Below are 8,422 nucleotides of genomic sequence, written 5' to 3'. Positions count from 1 at the left end.
GTAATAAATGTTATTTGCAGTTAACAATTTTCTTTTTTCTTTATTACAATATTTATGGCAAGACTAGGTATAATGGCGTACAATAAAAATTTCAAGGAACTAAATAAAATATTACATTATATAAAATATAATATCAATTTAATATTTGTATCCATATATTTATATAAACTGTAATTTCTTGTAATTAAAGGTATAGTAAATCAAGTGTTTTAAGTAAACTATAAGTATTAAACGTTATCAATATTCAGTGCCGGAAATCCTACTAATATTATAAATGCGAAAGTTTGTAAGGATGTGTGTGTGTTTGTTGCTCTTTCACGTAAAAACTACTGAACCGATTGCAATGAAATTTGGTAAGTAGATAGCTGGACATCTCGAATAACACAAAGGCTACATTTTATCCCGATATTCCTACGGGATACGGACTTACGCGGGTGAAACCGAGGGGCGCAGCTAGTTATGAAATAAATAATAAATTCCAGTATTTCGTGTTTTCAAGATATTTTTTTTTATTATTATATATATAATGATAAAGTATAAAGCTAATCTAAAGGAGCATTTATGTAAATTAGCGCCACAAGCGTTTCTACTAAAATCAGTTAAGCGAGTATTGTGTACATAGCTCGCTCATATTAAGCTCAGCTTCATAAATCACTGTTATCGATAAACTGTTAGTTTCCCAGAAGCGATGAACTTTATTATGTGCAAGTAGTTTGACTAGTTTGCTACTTTTAATAGTTTCCTGTTAGTGAATACCTCAACCTCAAATTAGGATTATTGTGTTAACAATTTTTAATTTATTTTTTATAAATAAAAAAGGCATTTATTGTAATGTTAATCTGATTACGTAATTTTAATAAAAAGTTATGAATTATACATATAAAATATAAAGAATTTGAATGCTATACAACTAAAAATTAAGTCATATATTATTCAAAGCTTACCTATAAAGGAATTTAGAAATCTATTTGGATAAATAAGATTACATAGATTAAGATTTTTAGATTCTTCCTAGATTAGCTTCAACAGAAAAAACACACAAAAAGACATCTGCTGTGTGTCTCTCTAATGGACACGATTGGCAGTTTTATCATTTATGTGCTATCAGACAGTTAGATGTATTGCCCTTTATCTCAGAACAAGCAAACGAGCAGGTAGTCCTAGGTTAATATGCCCGCAGACATCGAACACTTGTGCTTTTCTCTGTGTATTTATTACGTTTGAATCTGTCACGCATTATTTGTTAAACATCAGTTTATTTCATTTTAGCTATTTCCATTGCTAGGTAAATTCTACTAATGAACTATGGCTTAACAAAGGATTGTATACGTCACGATCGACGGGCAGTGTAACTCGTATTTAAATTTGCCGCTGTGTCAAGATTTACAACCTTAATTTTAGACCAGCGTGCGTCTAACTAAACTACAAGTTATACAACAAAATGTATTTAGGTACTCGTATTCACAACTCCGGGTCCCTTTGAGTATGTCAGCCCCAATGTGGGGTGAGTTAGAGGGTTGGCACAATGGATCTCTTCCCTCGACGAAATCTTAAGTTTCCCTCGCTATGAGAGCTTACCGAATTTAACTTTTCGTTGTGTAATGTACTAACTTATGATTAATAGGGAGTAAGTGTTTTTTTTTTCAAATATGGCGCCGACAGCGAAACGAACCATGCCCTACTCAGAATATTTTTTTACTAGTTTCCAGCGGTAAAACAAATGCATTTTGCGATTGCAGCTTGGTTTAAGTCAATTATTAGAGACATCTCAGTTTTATAACAATGCATATATCAAAAGCTTACTTCAATTAACAGTTTTCTACCTAAATGAGCCGAGCTCTTTATGTGACCTCAGTTTCGAAATGTCGTGGTTATAATGAACGCTGGGGGAAGCGATATTGCAAAATGAAATTTATATTTACTTATCAACTTTTCAGCAACGTGCGGCTATTGCAAGTAAAATAAGGAAGGAACAAAAATAAAACGCAAAGAAATAGGGACGGCTGTAATCGAAAAACGGTTCATGAAAGAAACTTCGTCCCCTGCATTTGTTGAGCAAACATAATAACGTGGTTTATTTAACTTTGGATGTATTGTATCAAGACAATAACAATTAATTCAATTTTTTGCAATACACAATTTTTTGGCTCCTGATTCAATAATATGATATTGTATATTAAATTCAAAGTTTAGACCTTGTCGCTCTATTCATGAAAAAATTTAGAATTTTTGTAATTTTTTACTACTCATATATTATTTAAAAGCAATTATTGTACAATTGGATGTCTTATCTCTTAGTTTAGAACGATATCAATCAATAAGCTTTTTTAATCAAGGAGACAACTTGCAATATCCATGTCACCTCCAGACCCATGTTACAACAAGACAGTTCACTAGCAAATAGCTTCATGTTTATGTCCGAAGTTTCATCGTTAATATTCAATCAGCTGTCTCTTGAATTATTCAAGCTGTATCAAACCTGATTACCAGCTATCCCTGCTAACCTAAATACATAAAACCGTGAAGTGGCTTCATAGAGATTGCGACATTGTTTACCCTTTTATTTGCTAAAGCAATTACCAGAACAACGGAAAGTGACCTTTTATTAACATTTTTCGCCGCAAGATCTTAAGAACCCATAGATAGTATTATAATAAATTAGTAAATGACTGTAATTTCTTTGAAAAAATACAAAATATTTTGTCACACAATAAATGTTGATAGTCAAAATAGCTGCTTATTCTAAAATTAGGAGCTTTTGCTTCAGTCAGACCGGGATTTGGGCGAAAATGGAGACCTTTCCTTTGAATACTTTGACAAAATCTGTTAAGGACTACGAAATTCAAGCGGAATTTATGAAACCCGTGGAAACTACGATAAAGAGAAATGGGGATACTATAAATTTTACGTTAATATTCTTTTCTCAATAAACGTAGTTTATTTCAGATTAAGAATAATTGTTAAAAAAAATTTTATACAAGAAAAGTCATATACGTAACTCGATAAATTACTAAGCATTTTACTGAGCTAAGCGGCTGTATTACTTTCGAACACGTTAGGTACTTCAATTCTAAGAAATATATTACGATATTTCTAGGAGATTATTTCACTTGCCATGATTTTACTCATTTCAAATGAGATATTTTTAAATGCTACCGTTTCGACAGCGGAAGTCACGTGCTGCCTGCATGTGCATCGTTGTCATTCCCAGTATTGAGGTGCTATAAATATGTATGTGACTTACTCTCCTGTTGTGTTATATCTGTGAGGCAGTAGCCTAGCCCACCCATGTTGCTATTGTTACGTAAAGGGCAAAAAAGCCATTGTTTCACCCTTGGGCTACAGACGAGCACCGCAGGTGACGTTCGAGATAAAAATGAGGCTTTAAAGGTTAGAGCCTTTCCCCAATCGATGGATAGGGGTAAAGCTTTAAATTGTTAGAGGGTTCATGCAATACTTTGCGTTTGCGACGTTCTAAATACATATTTTGATTATTAAATTGTTATAGAACATTGGAACTAAGTTTTAACTTACTAGAAATGTAAAATATAAATATAAAATGGCTGTATTAATAATTTAAATGTAAAAGTCGTGATTGAGATATTCATATATATTATAAACAAAAGAAAACTTTATGTAATGTGTGTAATAATATTAATTGCTATATTAATTTAAAATGTACTTACTATCTGATATGAGTAAGGGTTGCAGGCCTATGATACAAGCTGTCTTAGTGTAGGTCTGCCGTTCATATACGCTTTTTTATGTTATAAAAAGAAAATAAAGTTCATTGCTCAGTAATATTTTAAGATAATAATAATGTTCATCATGTTTTCTGGCAAATTAAGTTCAATTTATTTATTTATTTTATTTATTGCTCTAAATTAGCTCATGAAATGCTGGTTGAATTTTAATAACAATAAACATACACCCAGAAATAAATCTGTTTAGGTTATAATAATGTTTACATTAGAAATATCTTAAAAATTGAAGTCGATGAAGGACGAGTCATATCTGATTGAAGGGAAAAAGGGACCGGTCCGATTGGAGTACGTATTGCCCTTTAAAACCAACCACGTGTTAACGGATATTTTTTATGAGGCCGTCAAAATGGCACGTCTATTTTCTGCCCATGCTTTATTGTTACTGGTGAGTTATAGCCGTCTGCTTTATGATGGAATTTATATTTTATCGAGCCGTGTAAATGTTTGTTTTACTCTGGATATGACACAGTTTTCGCTACGCTACGTTATGATAGAGACACGAGAGTTAAATATGAAATTCCATCTTCCATACACGTGCGCATTGTGGATTAGAAACTTGACTGGGCTTTGATCTGATGTTTACTTTTCCATTTATGTCGAGTAAGTACACATTTTCTTGAATTGTATAAAGGTGAAATTATACTTCGAAAACATTTTTATAAAATGCAATATACGACGTTGTTGTTGACGATATTAACATCGAATGAAAATACATAAAATATAAAGTAAATACATTCAAGAGTATGTTTACTTTAAGAGACTGAACAGGATAACCTGTTACTATGTAAATATACCGTATAACTTTTTAATGAACCTCTTAAATGTATAAAGTTAGTGAGGTAATACGATGCAAACTCCGTAGTCGTTTATTAAAAATTCTACTCTTTCCGCTTGTTATATCGCGGAAATTCCATATACTTGCAGGAAATAATAATTTAAGAGTTTCTAACTAATGGAACTAATTGAAGAATTGGATGCTAATGAGCCAGATCTATAATCATGCATGCTTTGGTTCGTTTACAAACGAATCTTCGCAGAGTTGGTAAATTAACGCATTTTAAATTTACACCATAAACATATCATTGCTGAAATAAAACTGTTAACAGAACGACTTCATTATTGCTATACTATAAATAAAAATCTACACTAGCCATAGACATGAGTTTATTTTCAGATGGAGTCCCAAGTATCATTCGAATTTTTTTATAAGTTTTTATTTTCGTTAAAGAAAATTAAAGGTTTATGCTTTTTGTGCATTAATAATGGCATTTTCTTAGTTTCAATGAAGTTCGAATTTGTTTTTTTTTTACCAAAATAAAAAAATAATCAGTGCGTCTGTCTTTATTACTAGGTAATAAGGTACATATTAGTTGTGCGCTCGACAAATTATGCATAGGTTACGTTTGTGATTATTTCAAGGGGATTATGTAACTTCTATATAAACATCAATGACTCAGTGTATCTTAATGAATTGGCAGCCGAAATCAGGTGATAGGCATAGCTCGTGCCAAGTCGTAACACTATTATTACACGCACTAAACCGATCCATGAGGCCTAGTTTTATGACGTGGTAAGGTCAACGCAGTTGTTAGAAATTTAATTAGTATTTAGAACTAAATATATTTTGCAGTAAACTTTTATGGAATATTCTTCGATTTGTTTTTAAATAAATATACGCTATTGCATTGTTAGGTACGAAGGTGCCTTACATTGTTAGATTATACTTCGGTTGACTCGTGTATAACACTTCGATTGAAATTATTATGTTAGATATATATGAAGTGTTATAATATAATAAAACGTTATTATATTTAGGAGTGGCGTGCAAAAATTTTATGTCTTCATTTACAATAGCAGTTGACATGTGTCATAGTTAATTTTATGTCTTTGTGTAGGTTTACGTGGGTGAAAAATATTAAGGCATTAAAGTACAAAGGTGGACATAAAATTAACCAATAAACTGTTTTTGCAAATTTTTATGTGTTTTACCTTTTTATTCCTATAAATTCGTCTGACGTGTATAAACATTTGGATGTAAGTCGTATCTAGTATATAATGTCGATTATTATGGCGCCGTCATCAAAGTATCGAAACGTGATAACATATTTTTAAAGCAAATTGAACTCTTTAATTCAAATTGTTTCAATTTTATATCAAAGTCAACTTATTTCTGTTTGTCTTGTTTATACGCCTACAAAGCTATTCGTTTATTATAATAGAAATGTTTCTGATAGCCATAAAAGATACGTCGAAAATTACCTCGATACTGTATATAAATAGCCGACCTAAACAACTGTTTCTTTTAAAATTTATGAAGGGCGATGCGTTTCCATCCTACCAGATTGAATGGATGTTGATATGTGGACATCATTAGTTATTTCCTTTTATAACGTTTTGATCATAATTATGTCAATATATTACATCGTTGTTTACTTTTATCTTTTGGGTATTAATAAAAAGGCTACATCCAAAAAGAATGCAGCTAAAGATCAATTTCATATAATTTCAACATGGATGGTTTTTCTTCTAAATTATATCTTGTAAAACTATAATAGAAATGTCTTGAAGACATGCATGTGTAAAACATTAAATGTCTAAAAGAATACATCCTACTTAAATGTATCCAATTCTCTCGCATTCACCATAAATCTGAAACTCAGTTCGAAAGAGCAATAAACCGTGGCGTAAAAAATACGATAAAAGCAGCATTTTTTTGTGAGTCCATTTTAAAATGAATTCGCTGGCAATTCGAAGAGCTCACTACATAATGTGATAGTCAGCCATTTCACTGCACGGAGCCGTGATTTACACCGCACCAGACCTATATAGTCCTTTATTGTGGACGCATCGGAACTGGGATTTATTTGTCTCTCTCCAGACTGCGCGTGGTTTGAATGTGTGTAAGGTGTATGTATGTATATTGTACGCAGCGCAAGGGTTCAGAATTCAATTTTTGTGATGACTAGGTTGTTTTTCTGTATAAGTGCTAGATATCTGCTTGTACAAGAGTAAATACAATTGAATGTTACAATTTAATTCCATACTGTATAACTATAGATACATTTAATATGCACCCACAAGACGAGATATTAATTACAGTGAAGGCTTATGATATTTGTTCAACCAGTTTCTCAAGATTGACCCACATTTTCGATGATTGTATTTACTGTAGGTACACAAGAATAACAATGAGCGGAATTCATCAAAATATACCAACAGTATTTTCTAGATAGCCTTACGATTACTTTAAATTGTCCCTTCAATAATACATGAATATAAAGCCACATTAGGATAACCCAAACAATTTTTTTTTCTACTGGTATATGTTAATCAAAAATACAAAATACGACTATCCAATAAAGACACTTTCAACGTCCCTTCACGATAGATCCCTTACTGCTAATCGAGCAAGTATTCGGGCAGAATCTCGGGTTTGTATTCAGGAGATGTCGGAAGGAGTGATTTACGCGGGGCGCTCACACCCCGTCTAGACAGAGCACTAAACCCACGCTGGTGTTAGTCCCACAACATTATGCCTGTAGCACTTGACAGTCATTTGTATTGTGTACGTTAAGACACTTCGATTTTTGGCCCCGTTAAGATGTTATTATACACGCTTGAATAACGCTATTGTATTGAAAATCGTGCCATTAGGAAATTACCTTTTTTTTAACACGCAAATCATAATATAGTATTACCACAATTACGTTCTTTTAGTATACATTTTTTATCATTATTGTTATCGCAATAAAACATACGACGAAAAAGTCCGACAGGACAATGAAATGTACCATTCATAATGAGAAGAACTTTTGTTTATTATTCATCAGTTTTGATCTAGTTTTTAAAACAACAATAGCTTACTTGTGTATATTTATGCCGCGATGGACGGCGTTGCAGGAACTTTAAAACCTGCAACAATAATAGCAATAAATTACAAGAGTTGACCTCGATTTAAGTGATTATTGACTTTGCGTGATTTGGCGACATTCAAGCCGTTGTCATCACGCAAATCTGTAATCAAATACGAAGCAGAATAAAGTATTAAAATTTCTAAGTAGAGCTTCCAACAACCTTATTGTAGAATACAATACCCACCACATAACAGTAAAGTTTCAACGAAACGTGACATATAAAATGTACTTCCCGTATATCAGACGGATTGCGTGTGAAGAGTAGGTCGTTTCAAAGAAAATTTATTTCATTACATAGTACGAAAAACTGCAGTTGCAATCGTGACAATATCAGTACATTTCTAAACTAAGAAACTGTCTTTGTACTATAACGCGACAACCACAGCACGAAGAGCGAACGGCATTAATTATTACCTTACTAAGTTGCAATTATTTCGCGCAAAGAACCGCTTACCGCTCTATAGAAAGAACTGTTAGACATAATTTTGTTGGATATTTGAGAAGCTATTATAACTTCGCGGAACGTACACAGGGTATAACATCCGTCGTACCGCTGTATAAATGGTTATGATTTCATGAACGCGGCACAGCTTTGCTCATCTTGCAATCAATTATGGATACGCATATTTTTACTTGGAATTTTCTCGTTCATTTTCACACATAAATTAAAAATAAAATATAGTTTTAAAAAACTAAAAAACACGCTTTTCAAGCACATCAAACTAAAAACTATAAAATAATTTT

General features: G+C 32.2%; 1 protein-coding gene across 6 annotated transcripts in view; it reads right to left on the bottom strand.

Moving 5' to 3' along the window:
- The window catches only part of LOC119831651 (dystroglycan), a 63,082-nt gene that overhangs the window by 18,663 nt on the left and 35,997 nt on the right, over nucleotides 1-8,422 (bottom strand). For 3 of the 6 annotated variants that reach the window (XM_038355088.1, XM_038355087.1, XM_038355092.1), the window contains one exon: nucleotides 7,629-7,676. The exons of the other annotated variants lie outside the window; for them this stretch is intronic. The gene's annotated coding sequence lies outside the window, so the exon portion shown is untranslated. The remainder of the gene's footprint in view (nucleotides 1-7,628; nucleotides 7,677-8,422) is intronic. 6 annotated transcript variants of the gene reach the window in all.

Source organism: Zerene cesonia, chromosome 14, assembly GCF_012273895.1.
Source record: "Zerene cesonia ecotype Mississippi chromosome 14, Zerene_cesonia_1.1, whole genome shotgun sequence".
Classification (NCBI taxonomy): Eukaryota; Metazoa; Arthropoda; class Insecta; order Lepidoptera; family Pieridae; genus Zerene; species Zerene cesonia.
The sequence above is the reverse complement of the archived record's forward strand: the minus strand, read 5'-3'. Positions and strand labels throughout refer to the sequence as shown.